This window comes from Pristiophorus japonicus, chromosome 8 (genome assembly GCF_044704955.1).
Source record: "Pristiophorus japonicus isolate sPriJap1 chromosome 8, sPriJap1.hap1, whole genome shotgun sequence".
Classification (NCBI taxonomy): Eukaryota; Metazoa; Chordata; class Chondrichthyes; family Pristiophoridae; genus Pristiophorus; species Pristiophorus japonicus.
The window spans coordinates 51030254-51047138 of NC_091984.1; the positions used below are offsets into that span (position 1 = coordinate 51030254).

Consider the following 16885-nt stretch of genomic DNA (forward strand, 5'->3'; position numbering starts at 1 on the left):
AGGCATTCGATAAGGTGCCACATAAAAAGTTACTGCATAAGGTAAAAGTTCACCGGGTTGGGGGTAATATATTTGCACGGATAGAGGATTGGCTAACTAACAGAAAAGAGAGAGTCAGGATAAATGGATCATTTTCCGATTGGCAAACAGTGACTAGTGGGGTGCCACAGGGATCAGTGCTGGGTCTTCATCTATTTACAATGTATATTAATGACTTGGATGAAGAGACCGAGTGTAATGTAGCCAAGTTTGCTGACGTTACAAAGATGGGTGGGAAAGCAAATTGTGAGGAGGACACATAAAATCTACAAAGGGATATAGACAGGCTAAGTGAGTGGGCAAAAATTTGGCAGATGGCGTATAATGTGGGAAAATGTGAGGTTATCCACTTTGGCAGAAAAAAAATAGAAAAACAAATTATAATTTAAATGGAGAAAAATTGCAAAGTGCTGCAGGACAGAGGGACCTCGGGGTCCTTGTGCATGAAACACAAACAGTTAGTATGCAGGTACAGCAAATAATCAGGAAGGCAAATGGAATGTTGGCCTTTATTGCAAGGGGGATAGAGTATAAAAGCAGAGAAGTCCTGCTACAACTGTACAGGGTATTGGAGAGACTACACCTAGAGTATTATATACAGTTTTGGTCTCCGTATTTAAGGAAGGATATACTTGCATTGGAGGTTGTTCAGAGAAGGTTCACGAAGTTGATTCCAGAGATGAGGGGTTTGACTTATGAAGATAGGTTGGGCCTATACACACTGGAGATTAAAAGAATGAGGGGTCATCTTATTGAAACATATAAGATAATGAGGGGGCTCGACAAAGTGGATGCAGAGCGGATATTTCCACTCATAGGGAAAACTAAAATTAGGGGACATGGTCTTGGAATAAGGGGCCGTCCATTTAAAACTGAGATGAGGAGAAATTTCTTCTCTCAAAGGGTTGTAATCTATGGAATTCTCTGCCCCAGAGAGTTATGGAGGCTGGGTCATTGAATATATTTAAGGCGGAGATAGACAGATTTTTGAGCGATAAGGGAGTAAAGGGTTATGGGGAGCGGGTGGGGAAGTGGAGTTGAGTCCATGATCAGATCAGCCACGATCTTATTGAATAGCGGAGCAGGCTCGAGGGGCCAAATGGCCTACTCCTGCTCCTGCTCCTATTTCTTATGAGGGGCGATGGTTTGGGGCCCAGAAGAGGCGAGGGCCCAGGGACAGCACAGGCCAGCCCGCACTACAGTCTATGGACAGTAGGAATATCTGGGTGCACTAGGACTGTGCAGCAGAGCAAGTCTCCAGTCGTCTTGGTCAACCCTTGCCACTAGATCAAGACCTAGCTCTGTCAAACCCGTGTGGTGGCTGGTGTGCAACAGCCACCCCACATCAAAAGAATCCACGCACAGGCATCTTCCACCCTTCAATATGTAGTTCGGGACCCGAATATTAGGTCCCTTATTGAAACACCTGTGAACTCATTCCTTTTTGGTGTGGAAGCAATCATCCTCGATACGAGGGACCGCCTAATACTACAGGTATACAGTTACGAGGAGAATTTTACTCTACATGAAGATATCTCAGATTAGAACTCCCTTTTAAAATTAAATGGCTACATAGTTTCAAACCAATTCTGCTGATTTATCTTGAGGAATATTTTTGTTTCGACATTCAGTATGGATAACAGTTGATGATTGGAAATGATCACTGAGCGTGAATGTATAGGCAACTCAATAAACATGCACAGGATTGCCAAGGATAGCACCATGTTTTGCAATTTGTTTGTCTGAATTCTCCAAATTTTCCTATCCAAACCTTTTCCATGCAGAAACTAAACAGTCTCTGTCCACCCTCTCTCCCAAGCAGGAAGGGAGGGTAAACACAGCTGTCAAGCCACCATTCCGAGTAACCAGGTAAAGAATGTGATTGGCAGGTGCTTTACCTCGGGATAGCTAGAGAGGGGAAAAAAATAAACAAATTTAAAGTGGTAGGGAAAGGAAAAATTTCTCACGGGCTTCAGGGTTATTGGCTGTGCCTCAACTCCCCTCATATAGTCAAGCCAACTCACCACAGGAAATAAATTGCATGTCCTGCCAACAATAACAAGATTTATATAGCACATTTAATGCAGCAAAACGTCCCAAGGTGCTTATTAACAAAAGCGATATCAATAAAAAACATTGTTGACACCGAGCCACAGAAGGAGATATCAGGACAGATGACCAATAGTTTGGTCAAAATTATAGGCTTTAAGGAAATTCTTAAAGGAAGAAAGAGAGGTAGAGAAGAGGAGAGATTTAGGGAGGGAATTGCAGAGCTTAGGATCAGGGCAGCTAAAAGGACAGACACCAATGGGGGAGCGATTCAAATCGGGATGCGCAAAAGGCCAGAATTGGAGGAGTACAGAGATTGCGAAGGCTTGTTGAGCTGGAGGAGGTTAGAGAGATAGGGAGGGGCGAGAATATGGAGGGATTTAAAAACAAGGATGAGGATTACCAGCACATTTGCATTCAGGAGGAGACTTACATTGGAGTTTTCCATCTGCTGCCCTCCTGTTTTAGGTTTGTAATCTCACCTATGATTAGACTGCACAAGGATGGCTAGTTTGGGTGCTGCATTGATGTTAGGGTTAAAGTGCATTGTGGGCGCAGAGCAGAGGGAACATAGCTCTGTGTCTAAACAACGCTATAACCTGATCTGGGAATGCTTAATACGGATAGCTGGTGCTCATAACAGGAAAAGTGTTCCGTCTCTCATAAGAACATAAGAATTAGGAACAGGAGTAGGCCATCTAGCCCCTCGAGCCTGCTCAAAAAGATCATGGCTGATCTACAGTGGACTCAGCGGCACTTACCTGCCGGCTCCCCATAACCTTATTGGTTAAAAAATCTATCTATCTGTGATTTGAATATATTCAATGAGCTAGCCTTGGGCAGAGAATTCCACAGATTCACAACCCTCTGGGAGAAGAAATTCCTTCTCAACTTGGTTTTAAATTGGCTCCCCCGTATTTTGAGGCTGTGCCCCCTAGTTCTAGTCTCCCCGACCAGTGGAAACAACCTCTCTGCCTCTATCTTGTCTATCCCTTTCATTATTTTAAATGTTTCTATAAGATCACCCCATATCCTTCTGAAATCCAACAAGTAAAGACCCAGTCTACTCAATCTATCATCATAAGGTAACCCCCTCATCTCCAGAGTCAGCCTAGTGAATCGTCTCTGTACCCCCTCCAAAGCTAGTATATCCTTCCTTAAGTAAGGTGACCAAAACTGCACGCAGTACTCCAGGTGCGGCCACACCAATACCCTGTACAGTTGCAGCAGGACCTCCCTGCTTTTGTACTCCATCCCTCTCGCAATGAAGGCCAACATTCCATTCGCCTTCCTGATTACCTGCTGCACCTGCAAACTAACTTTTTGGAATTCATGCACAAGGACCCCCAGGTCCCTCTGCACCGCAGCATGTTGTAATTTCTCCCCATTCAAATAATATTCCCCTTTACTGTTTCCCCCCCCCCCCCCCCCCCAAGGTGGATGACCTCACATTTTCCGACATTGTATTCCATCTGCCAAACCTTAGCCCATTCGCTAAACCTATCTAAATCTCTTTGCAGCCTCTCTGTGTCCTCTACACAACCCGCTTTCTCACTAATCTTTATGTCATCTGCTACACTACACTCTGTCCCCTCTTCCAGGTCATCTATGTATATTGTAAACAGTTGTGGTCCCAGCACCGATCCCTGTGGCACACCACTAACCACCGATTTCCAACCCGGAAAAGGACCCATTTATCCCGACTCTCTGCTTTCTGTTAGCTAGCCAATTCTTGATCCACGCTAATACATTTCCTCTGACTCCGCGTACCTTTATCTTCTGCAGTAACCTTTTGTGTGGCACCTTATCGAATGCCTTTTGGAAATCTAAATACACCACATCCATCGGTACACCTCTATCCATCATGCTCGTTATATACTCAAAGAATTCCAGTAAATTAGTTAAACATGATTTCCTCTTCATGTTGCGTCTGCTTGATTGCACTATTCCTATCTAGATGTCCCGTTATTTCTTCCTTAATGTTAGTTTCAAGCATTTTCCCCACTACAGATGTTAAACTAACCAGCCTATAGTTACCTGCCTTTTGTCTGCCCCCTTTTTTAAACAGATGCGTTACATTAGCTGCTTTCCAATCCGCTGGTACCTCCCCAGAGTCCAGAGAATTTTGGTAGATTATAATGAATGCATCTGCTATAACTTCCGCCATCTCTTTTAATACCCTGGGATGCATTTCATCAGGACCAGCGGGCTTGTCTACCTTGAGTCCCATTAGTCTGTCCAGCAGTACCCATCCCGTGATAGTGATTGTCTCAAGGTCCTCCCTTCCCACATTCCCGTGACCAGCAATTTTTGGCATGGTTTTTGTGTCTTCCACTGTGAAGACCGAAGCAAAATAATTGTTTAAGGTCTCAGCCATTTCCACATTTCCTATTATTAAATCTCCCTTCTCATCTTCTAAGGGACCAACATTTACTTTAGTCACTCTTTTCCGTTTTATATATCGGTAAAAGCTTTTACTATCTGTTTTTATGTTTTGCGCAAGTTTACTTTCGTAATCTATCTTTCCTTTCTTTATGTGTTAACATCACTTATCTTGATAAGCACAAAAGAATGCTGAAGGAAATATCAATTTTAAAAGGGGCCTTAATGGGGACAATCACAATTTTTAAAAGCATTTTAAATAGGGCACTTGTTTTTATGATATTTTAATCACAAGTGTGAGCAAGGGCATCTGTGCAGCCCAATTACCCATGGCTCCAGCCTCTGAATCTATGCTTTAGCAAAACTGCTATAGAGTTTATTCAGTATTAATTCAAAAACAGGCGGTATATTCACTATAGGCTGCACAACAGAGACTTCACTCAGGAAAATTAATCTCAGGACAAACTGTTTTCAAACCTTAATATACTCAGTGCTTCAGTGTTTTTCCATTTATACTTTTTCCCATTAAATTGCTGCAGGGTAAACAGATGTACTGCAGCCACTTCATCAAACTCACGCTTGACTGCCATGGATGCACTAACTGGAAGCTGGCATGCTAACATGGCACATGGTGCACTGTGGAACCAAGGATTAAACACAACTCACTGACCTCCACTGATAAATACTGCAGACATTTTAGACGGACAGGTATTTAAAGGGGAAGTAACCCTTCAGCAGCCGTTCGCTCCCTGCATCCTGACAGGTGGAAGCCTGATCTGGAAACTCAAGATATTACAATTCACACTGGCCACAATATACAATTCAGAAAAGAGCATTTAAACATTAACGGTAGAAATTACTTTGTGTGATATTATTGCACGAAAGCTTAATGGCCCAAAATTTGCAGTCGGCGGATAGCTACAGAGTACACCATCATCCTACGAAAAGAATACATACTTACCTTGAGCGAGGCCCAGAATGGAGATTTGTTCTTCTGCACTGCAGAGTTGTGCGCAGTGTATGACAGCAAGGAGAGCGGGAGCGCAGTGTACAGGCTATGGTTTAAGGGAAGACACGTCCAAAAAAGCTGTCAAAACTAAGCCACACAAACTTTTCTCGGTCTCTCCATTGAAATGACATCATAAAAACTTCTTAAAACTTTTTAAAACTTTAAATTAAACTGATACTTGGATTTATTTCATATATCAGCATTTTGTCTTATTTTTTTCATCCAAACTCACAATTTATAAGTCCCTATGTATACAACTTCCTGTTTTGATGCTCAGTAAAGCTCTAACAATATTTTATCTCTCCTACAAGTAATGTTGTTGAACTTCAGAAAGCGATTCCCAGTCATATATCCAATGTTAATTTTAAGGATTAAAATATATTATTCAGGCCTCATTTAGATCTGGTAATAGATAAATCTATTTTTCTTGTTATAAATGCATTATAGTAAATCCTAAGCGTAGAGTTGTTGCTTCAGCATATGCTGGCCTCAATCCTAATTGTGAATCTGCTATCTGAGTTAACCCAAACAGAATGGTAAGTCTGCTGTTGAAGTAGCTGTTCTACCACAACCCACATTTTTTCCACTGCTGACTCAAAATAAGTATCTCAGCAATGAGAAGTTCATTATTGTCTCACTTCTATGTATCCGCCTCTTGTCTTAGATGATCTATGTCAAAAAGATCACACTTGCTATCAGCTAACCTCTGCATTTATGATTCATAAACGATCAACTAACACTATGTTTAATTAACACCGTAGATAATACTGAACGATGGTTTACTAAGCCAAAAAAAAACTCGGTAGATTAGAGGGGTTGTAAAGTTTTGGCCAGCAGTTTATAACACCCAATATGACCACAGATCTTCTTTTAAGAAGTGAAACAGGCTCCTACGCCTGCTTTCACTAACTAAGAAAAACGTCTAATTGTTGGGCAGTATGTGGGCAAATAGCCCGACTCTGCGCCAGCAATTAAGATTTCCAAGACGGTGTGGATGATCTGTCAAGGATCACAAGTTTGGGGTTTAGCGCAAACACATGCGGAAATCCCGAACTTGCGGTATTTTTCAAAGGCGGTATGACGGCATACACTCAGAGTAGCAGATAATCTGTTTTAATGATGTTAGTTGAGGAATAAATATTAGCACCGACACCAGGAGAACTCCTCTGCGTTTCTTCCATTAGTGTCGTGGGATCTTTTATGCCTATATAAGAGGGCAGACGAGTCTCGATTTAATGTCTCATCCACAGGATGTTTTCTAGCACTTTTTGATCACTTCATGCTTATATGTGTGCAAAGCACTATTAATCTAGGGTGAGGACACGTAGGAGATGGTTTTTAAAGAGGAAAACGCGGCAGGGCTGGAACAGATCTTGAGAAGTGGTTCTAATCTTAATTTTAATATTTTAAGAATTTGCCGTACTCCTTTGAAAAAAATTACTGTGTGCCAGGGTGATATACAGTCAGTGTACCCTGACTGGTTGCACCCACTACGATGCCAACCCATTCTGTAGATCCTGGCACACCTATCTTGCAGCAACTGTGTAGAACTGTCCTCAGGATTTGAGTTGACCAGTGAAAACTGGGTGCAAACAACACATATCCATTTCAGCCTGACTAAAACCTGCCAAGAGCTGTGCCAGTCTACACTATAGCAGAAGCTGAAAGTTTCGGCTAGGAGTACTTTTGTACATGATGTATCTATACGGTATGTAGTACTATATTACATTCTACAATTCATGATGTATTAATGATCCATCATGTGCAGTACATTTACTGAAGCTGAAGGGATTGTAGCATCAAATGATGTTATAGAGCTTCAGCTCCTAGATCATCATCAGCTCGGATATCCTTTCACCTGCTCCGAAAGGCTCAGTGGGTCTACCAGAAGACAGATACAGCAAAACAAAATGAACACGAGTGAGTTAAAAGCAATAATATAACTTATCCAAAAGCAAAATACTGCGGATGCTGGATTCTGAAATAAAAACAGAAAATGCTGGAAATCTCAGCAGGTCCAGCAGTATCTGTGTAGAGCAGAGTTAGCGTTTGAAGTCTGTGACCCTGCATCAGAACTTATAACATATCTACTGGTCGTGAGTCAGCCTGCGGGTCTTTGAATTAGAAAAAAAAGTCTTGCATTTATGTAGCACCTTTCATGACCACTGGACCTCTCAAAGCGCTTTACACAACATAAGAAATAAGAGCAGGAGTAGGCCATATGGCCCCTCGAGCCTGCTCCGCCATTCAATACGATCATGGCTGATCTGATCATGGTCTCAGCTCTTACTTCTCTGCCCGCTCCCCATAACCCCTTATCGTTTAAGAAACTGTCTATTTCTGTCTTCAATTTATTCAATATCCCAGCTGCCACAGCTCTCTGAGGCAGCGAATTCCACAGATTTACAACCCTCTCGAGAGAAGAAATTTCTCCTCATCTCGGTTTTAAATGGGCGGCCCCTTATTCCAAGATCATGCCCTCTAGTTCTAGTCTATCCCATCAATGAAAACATCCTCTCTGCATCCACCTTGTCAAGCCCCCTCATAATCTTATACGTTTTGATAAGATCACCTCTCATTCTTCTGAATTCCAATGAGTAGAGGCCCAACCTACTCAACCTTTCCTCATAAGTCAACCCCCTCATCTCCGGAATCAACCTAGTGAACCTTCTCTGAACTGCCTCCAAAGCAAGTATATCCTTTCATAAATATGGAAACCAAAACTGCACGCAGTATTCCAGGTGTGGCCTCGCCAATATCCTGTATAGCTGTAGCAAGACTTCCCTGCTTTTATACTCCATCCCCTTTGCAATAAAGGCCAAGATTCCATTGGTCAATGAACTTTCATCTGCCCCACCTGTGACAGAGACTATAGATCCCACATTGGTCTCATCAGTCACCTTAGAACTAATTTTAGTGTGGAAGCAAGTCATCCTCGACTCCGGGGGGCAGCCGAAGAAGAGGAGTTTTGGTGTGTAATCACTGTTGTAATGTGGGAAACGCCAATTTTCTCCCACAAACAGCAATGTGATAATAACTAGATATCTGTTTTTGTTATGTTGATTGCGGTATAAATTTTGGCCAGGACATCAGGGATAACTCCCCTTCTCTTCTTCGAAATAGTGCCATGGGATATTTTACATCCACCTGAGGGAGCAGACGGTACCTCGGTTTAATGTCTCATCTGAAAGACAGCATCCCCGATTGTGCAGCACTCCCTCAGCACTGCACTGGAGTGTCAGCCGAGATATATGTGCTCAAGTCCCTGAAGTGAAACTTGAACCCACAACCTTCTGCCTCAGAGGTGAGAGTGCTTCCCACTGAGCCACAATTGACACAGGAAGGTTAAACTAGCTGCATGAGAAGTTATTAAAATACAACTGAGCTTCTGATTGTGCATAATTTGTAACTTTATTCTCCAATAATAGGATTTTCAAGATGTCAGACAAGATATTGGGCCGGATTTTGCGATCGGCGGTGAAGCGACGGTAATCACCTCTGACCGTGAAGAAAGCTGCCCACAAAGATTGTGTGATCTCTGTGGCAAAAACTTTAGCTTTCTTAACATTCTAAAAATTCATTGTAGTGCTGTCAAAGGGGGATCGCCAGCATAGAGCAGCAGTGTTATCTGTAGTAGCATAAGCTGACTAAGTAGCCAATCACGTTGAAGCATTCTCACAGACAGAAAACCAAGAAATAAAAAGCACTAATTATCAAATCTAGTAATTTTCTATTATAATAGAGAACTTTGACATTCCATAACTATAACATTTGTTTTTCAGGGCCAGAATGTTTGCTCAGCAGTCAGATACACTGTTAAAACCCACGTTTTATGGGTAGCAAAATTACAGCAGTGAAACTTAAGTTTTCATCAGTTGAACGGATTTCACTGATTACCGTCTATGGGGAGCTCCACAGTACTAGTGTCGGATCAGGGAATGACTCACCACAACTTCAGGATTTCCACGTTGAGCTGCGCATGTGCTAAATCCTAAAGTTACGTTCAGTTTCATTGGGATAATAATGGCGAACGCTGACAGTTTGCTGTCATTGCCAATGCAAAATCCAAGCCATTGTTGAGGCTCGCGTGAAAGATGCATCTTCAGACTAGTAACCAGCACTGTTTTTTTCTGTTAAAAAAATATTTATTTTCTGTGTGACTCACTGTATAAACCTAGTTCTATTCATTCCAGCATGGTTACAAGCTATGTCACTGTTGTTCTTAAGAAATGTCACTGTAAAGATTGGACCATAGCAATCCTGCAGTATGGGAGGTATTAACCCTTACTATGCCATCTAACATTTGAGTAGCTTTACTATGATAAAATATTAGGAGTTAATACTGCTAATGCTCATAATTTTCTTAATGTCTGTACTTCACATAGCCAAAATATAAGCCCGTTCATATCATTACTACACTTCACCTTCTGTTTCATGGTTTCAGGGAATAAGGGAAGCAGCAGGGAAGTGGAGCTGAGTCCATGATCCGATCGGCCATGATCTTATTAAATGGCGGAGCAGGCTCGAGGGGCCAAGTGCCCTACTCCTGCTCCTATTTCTTATGTTCTATTGCAGAAATTCACTGTGACAATAACTGGAACTCAAACTTTATCACTTAGAGCTCAGTACCAGATGTATTTTGTCTTATTTTAGATAAGACTCTCACTTACATCCTGTTAGGTTACATGGCAATGGATTTTCACTGTAGTAGTTTAAACCATTTACGTTGTGGTTTTTATCTTTCCTGTTAAAAGCCAGAATTATTAAATAGCAAATGTGCTGATATACAGCCAACACTGGGCACAAAGAATACGTGACTGCACTGTCCCAAATTTGTTGCCACTAGACAGCTTTTCTTTGGTTGCTTTTTCAAAAATATGAGAATTCTCATTAGGTTTAACCTGTTAGTATTTCACCTAGACAACGATTGATGGGGGAAGGACACCTTTCTTTCCCCTAAGTTACAGTCAAAGTCTCTGAAATGTTCTGTCACCTGCCAAATTATGGAGACCTACAAATTCACATACTTCAAAATCGGCTGGTCATCCTGGCAGCAGCATGGGTGAAATTGACAACGGTAATGAAAACTCCCCACGGCAAAACTCAGGTATCAAGATAGTGAGAAGCTGACTAGCAAATAATAAAAAGGTCCCAACTGCTGCCAATGAAATAAAATAGTTGCGCATGCGCAGTTCGTGGTTTTTTTGACTATTCTCGCTGGACTTCCCACAGATTGGAGAGAGAAAGGTGAGTGGGTGGAAATTTCAGATATTGTGAGGTCTGTAATGTGACTTGAAGGCGATATTAGGATGTCAGATTGAGAGAGCTTTATTGTAATCTCACGGAGGGTGAACAGAATGCAGGCGCAAGATGTTATGATTTAATCGACTGAGAAAAGGATCAACAACAAATTTATATAGCACCTTTAACGTAGTGAAATGTTCCAAGGCACACCACAGGAGTACTATGCGATAAAAATTTGATACTGGGCCGCATAAGTAGAAAATAGCACAGGTGACCAAAAGCTTGGTCAAAAAGAAATGTTTAAGGAGCGTCTTGAAGAAGGAAAGAGAGGTAGAGAGGTGGAGAGGTTTAGGAAAGAAGTTCCACAGCTTGGAGCCTAGGCAACAGAAAGCATGGCCATCAATGGTTGAGTGATTATAATCAAGGATGCTCAGGAAGACAGAATTAGAGTAGCGCAGACATCCCGGGGGATTGTGGGGCTGGAGGAGATTAGAGATAGGGAGGGGCGAGGCCATGGAGGGATTTGAAAATAAAGATGAGAATTTTGAAATCGAGGCGTTGCTTAACTGGAAGCCAATGTAGGTCAGCGAACACAGGGGTGATGGGTGAACGGGACTTGGTGCAGGTTGGAACACGGGCTGCCGAGTTTTGGATCACCTCTGGTTTGCGTAGGGTAGAATGTGCGAGGCCATCCAGGAGTGCATTGGAATAGTCAAGTCTAGAGGTAACAAAGGAATGGATGAGGGTTTCAGCAGCGGTTGAGCTGAGACAAGGGCAGAGACGGGCGAAGTCATGGAGGTGGAAATAGGCGGCCTTAGTTATGCTGCGAATATGTGGTCGAAAGCTAATTTCAGGGTCAAATATGACACCAAAGTTGCAAACAGTCTGGTTTAGCCTCAGATAGAAGTTGGGGAGAGGGATAGAGTCAGTAGCTAAGGAATGGAGTTTGTGGCGGGGACCGAAAACAGTAGCTTCGGTCTTCGAAATATTTAATTGGAGAAAATTTCTTATTCAGAACTGGAGAGTACAGGCAGTGCAGAGAGATAGCGAGAGCAGTGCTAGACAAAGAAACTGGAGAGGAAAACTAGAGGGAGGGCGGAGAAAGTACACGAGTATGGCAGCAGTGTGATTAATTCATCAGTACAATTTAACGAGGAAATGTGACTTGATGTTAATATTAGGAAGTTTTCAGATTGTGAGAGTTTTACTGTACTCTTGTGAAGTGCGTTTATTAGTATCAGGTCCTCTGTCAGTTGTGGTGAACATTATTTTTCCTTATTTGGGACATGACATTTATGCGCAGAATGCTTCTGCATAGCTTCCGGCTCGTTGGCAGCAGTCACTCTGTATTTAAAATGGGAAGATTGTATCGAGTATTGCCAAGACCGGATGAAATATATCCTAGGCTATTAAAAGAAGCAAGGAAAGAAATTGCAGAGGCTCTGACCATCATTTTTTAATTCTCCCTGGCTACAGGAGTTGTGCCATAGGATTGGAGAACTGCTAACATTGTACCATTGTTTAAAAAAGGAGGACGGGATAAATCGAGCAATTTCAGGCCAGTTTAACCTCGGTGGTGGGCAAATTACTGGAATCAATTCTGAGGGACAGTATAAACCTTCAATTATAAAGACACAGATTAATCAAGCGTGGATTTGCTAAGGGAAGGTCGTGTCTGACTGACTTGATTGAGTGTGCAAAATTAAAGCACATGGTATCGGGGATAATGTACTGACATGGATAGAGAACTGGTTGGCAGACAGGAACCAAAGAGTAGGAATAAACGGGTCCTTTTCAGAATGGCAAGCAGTGACTAGTGGGGAACTGCAAGGTTCAGTGCTGGGACCCTAGCTATTTACAATATACATTAATGATTTAGAGGAAGGAATTGAATGTAATATCTCCCAAGTATGCAGATGACACTAAGCTGGGTGGCAGTGTGAGCTGTGAGGAGGATGCTAAGAGGCTGCAGGGTGACTTCGGACAGGTTAGATGAGTGGGCAAATACATGGCAGATGCGATATAATGTAGATAAATGTGAGGTTATCCACTTTGGTGGTAAAAACAGGAAGGCAGAATATTATCTGAATGGTGGCAGATTAGGAAACGGGGAGGTGCAACGAGACCTGGGTGTCATGGTACATCAGTCATTGAAAGTTGGCATGCAGGTACAGCAGGCGGTGAACAAGGCAAATGGTATGTTGGCCTTAATAGCTAGGGGATTTGAGTATCGGAGCAGGGAGGTCTTACTGCAGTTGTACTGAGCCTTGGTGAGGCCTCACCTGGAATATTGTGTTCGGTTTTGGTCTCCTAATCTGAGGAAGGACATTCTTGCTATTGAGGGAGTGCAGCGAAGGTTCACCAGACTGATTCCCGGGATGGCAGGACTGACATATGAGGAGAGACTGGATCGACTGGGCCTGTATTCACTGGTGTTTAGAAGGATGAGAGGGGATCTCATAGAAACGTATAAAATTCTTACGGGACTGGACAGGTTCGATGCAGGAAGAATGTTCCCGATGTTGGTGAAGTCCAGAACCAGGGGACACCGTCTAAGGATAAGGGGTAAGCCACTTAGGATTGAGATGAGGAGAAACTTCTTCACTCAGAGAGTTCTTAACCTGTGGAATTCTTTACCACAGAGAGTTGTTGATGCCAGTTCATTGGATATATTCAAGAGGGAGTTAGATATAGCCCTTACGGCTAAAGGGATCAAGGGGTATGGAGAGAAAGCAGGAAAGAGGTATTGAGGTAAATGATCAGCCATGATCTTATTGAATGGTGGCGCAGGCTCGAAGGGCCGAATGGCCTATTCCTGCACCTATTTTCTATGTTTCAATGTTTCTATGAGGAGGTAACAAGGAGGGTTGATGGAGACAGTGCGTTTGATGTAGTTTACATGGATTTTAGCAAGGCTTTAGACTAGGTCCCACATGGTAGGCTGAACAAAAATGTAAAAGCCCATGGGATCCAAGGGAGAGTGGCAAATTGAATCCAAAATTGGCTCAGCATAAGGAAGCAAAGGGTAATGGTTATGGGGAGTTTTTGTGACTGGAAGGCTGGGTTTCCAGGGCTCAGTACTCGGTCACCTACTTTTAGTAGTATATATTAATGATTTAGATTAAATGTAGGGGGCATGATAAAGAAATTTTCAGATGATATAAAAATTGGCTGTGTGGTTGATAGTGAGGAGGAAAGCTCCAGGCTGCAGGAAGATATCGATGAACTGGTCAGTTGGGCAGAAAAGTGGCAAATGGAATTCAATCTGGAAACGTGTGAGGTAATGCATTTGGAGAGGCAACAATGTATGAGAATACACAATAAATAGGAGAATACTGAGCGGTGTGGAGGAACAGAGGGACCCTGGAGTATATGTCCACAGATCCTTAAAGATAGCAGGACAGGTCGATAAGGTAGTTAAAAAGGCTTTCCTTTATTAGCCAAGGCACAGAATACATGAGCAGGGAAGTTATGCTAGAACTGTGTACAACACTTGTTAGTCCACAGCATAAGTATTGTGTGCAGTTCTGGTCACCACATTACAGGAAGAATGTGATTGCACTAGAAAGGGTGCAGAGGAGATTTATGAGGATGTTGCCTGGACTGGAAAACTTTAGCTATGAAGGAAGATTATATAGGCTGGGTTTGTTTTCCTTGGAACAGAAGAGGTTGAGGGGAGATTTAATTGAGGTGTATAAAATTATGAGGGGCTTACATAGAGTGGATAGGAAGGACCTAGTTCCCTTAGCAGAGGGGTCAATAACCAGGGGGCATAGATTTAAAGTAGTTGGTAGAAGGATTAGAGGGGAGACGAGGAGACATTTCTTCACCCAGAGGATGGTGGGGTCTGGAACTCACTGCCTGAAAGGGAGATAGAGGCAGAAACCCTTATCACATTTTAAAAGTACTTGGATGTGCACTTAAAGAGTCGTAACCTACAGGGCTACGGACCTAGTGCTGCAAGGTGGGATTAGGCTGGGTAGCTCTTTTTCGACTGGCGCAGACACTTCTGTGTTGTAATTTTTCTATGATTCTATGAGTCTCGCGATGGAATCACGAGAGTCGCAGTTTTGGACTGAAATAAAGCATCACTTGCGATCTTGTGATGGAATACCTAAAATGCCTGAGATTTGCAGATATGCGTTAAAAAGTGATTTGCGCATGCGCGGGAGTAAAAATATCTTTTGTGCATGCGCGGAAAAATCCTGCGACTTGTGAGAGAAAAAAAGACAAGATGTACTGACAGCTTCAGGTCGCTTGCTGTATGATGTTGATCAACTACTTATAGATTCCTTCGTAGTCTTGAGTAAAAAAATAATTTGAGTAAGCCCTTCTGTAATGAAATCAGAACACCCAACCTCCTGTCTCGAGCATCTATGTATAAGGAATGTCCCATTTACAGATGGTGTCAAACCAAACCTGCAGGGTTATATAGGAAAGAAAGTGTAAGGAAATACTTTCTGTTCAAACTACTTTCTCTCTCTTCCCCCTCCCCCAATCTTCATGGGAGAAATAATAAGCATAAAAGTAAATAATACCATCAAATTTCTCAGCTGACAGAGAATCGCCACTGTTCAATTGCAGAGCTGGGCCAGGTTCCAAATGTGGTTGCAATTGTTCATTGGGGCTGGGACTTCTCACACACTCTCCTTCTCCCTCTCTTTCTCTCTGACTGTATATCTCTCGCTCTTTGTCTCACTCTATGTCTGAGTCTCTCTCTGATTCTCACTATCTCTCAATCTATCTCTCTTTCTCTCTCTGTCTCTATCTATCTGTCTCTATCTAGCTGTATATCTCTTCCTCCATCCAGTAGATGCCCTGTCAGTGAGACTAGGAACCTGTTGCCTGGAGTTCATTGGCCATGGACTTTTGGCAAAACAATTCAGTGAAACCTCTGTACCCCAATGCAGACTGGACATGGGGTGCCACTGTCAATGCTCCAGTTGGTGATGCTTCACCAGTCATGCCAACTCTCACAAATTAATCATGAGGCACACAAATTTTAATTAACATTTACTCCACTTTGCAAATGATGGTGATAACAGGTAGATTTTAGAAAGTTTTTTGTAAAGTATTTCCAGATGCAGTAATATAGAGTTTGTAAAGAGCTGTGACCTCTTGAGATTAAATAAAGCCACTAATGAGGTTTATAAACCAAAAAATACCAACATGATTTCTTACCAACTCTCATTAATTTTAAGAGTTGTCTCATGATTTATGACATGATGGGGTTGGCATTACTGTGTATCTCATACGATGCTAGACACTGTGGCATGCATAGGCCAGTCCCAACTATCAGTGCAAAGGTAGCCAAGCAGCCAACAGGATGGTGTCGTAACTATCTTTTCACAGCAAGCTACTTTTGTCTGATTCCTGAAATGAACTTGCACAAGAAGAGGTGGTAATGCACTATTTAACTTTCAATCACCTAAATAGGTCGCATGCGTTGCTTGGTTTGACTGATTAACGATCTGCTTACTTTAGTAACATTTTTGTAACCACACGTTCCAGTTTTCGAACTCGTAGATTTTTCACTGTAGAGACACAGAACCAATCACACACTAGGAAAAAAGCTGGTATGTTTGAGGCCTTCCGAGACTTGTGGGCATCGCAGGGTCGGGAGTGTATACTGGACATTGGAAATAAAATTCTTTAAGTTCAAAAGTTTCCTTTGTTTTTTTACGGTTTAAGGTTTTTTAGTGGTGCCCCTTTAAAAAGGTGGAGGGGGGGTCACTTTTCCTTGTTTTTTGTTTCATGACACTGGGTCTGATTCCTGATTGGTTTATTTAGAAAAGACTTGCTGGGAGAAACATTTTATCTCCTCTTTGTGTTTCTATTGTGTTCACCTCCCTTTCGTGACAGGCTGTTTTTTTCCCTACGATGGACTCAATCACATACTAAAGAAAAACAATCAGCTTCCCTGTTGGCTGTGATGACAGATTCCCACTTCAATTCTCACAGCCGGCTCACGAAACATAAAACCAAACGGACAAGTCCCAACGTATTCCCACGGCTGACCAACCACCTCTTTCACTTGGCCCTTTCCACTTCCACAACCACCTTCCCGGCACTGCCCTTATCTGCCTCAAATTTCCTGCCCTGCCAAGAATGTTTAGAAAGCAACTTGTAATTTAAAATAAAGAGTATATTATGAGGCAAAGA

At 42.4% G+C, this 16885-nt stretch overlaps 1 protein-coding gene across 4 annotated transcripts in view; it reads right to left on the reverse strand.

Moving 5' to 3' along the window:
• The window catches only part of slc6a9 (solute carrier family 6 member 9), a 295904-nt gene that overhangs the window by 76951 nt on the left and 202068 nt on the right, over positions 1–16885 (reverse strand). The gene's annotated exons all lie outside the window — the stretch shown is intronic.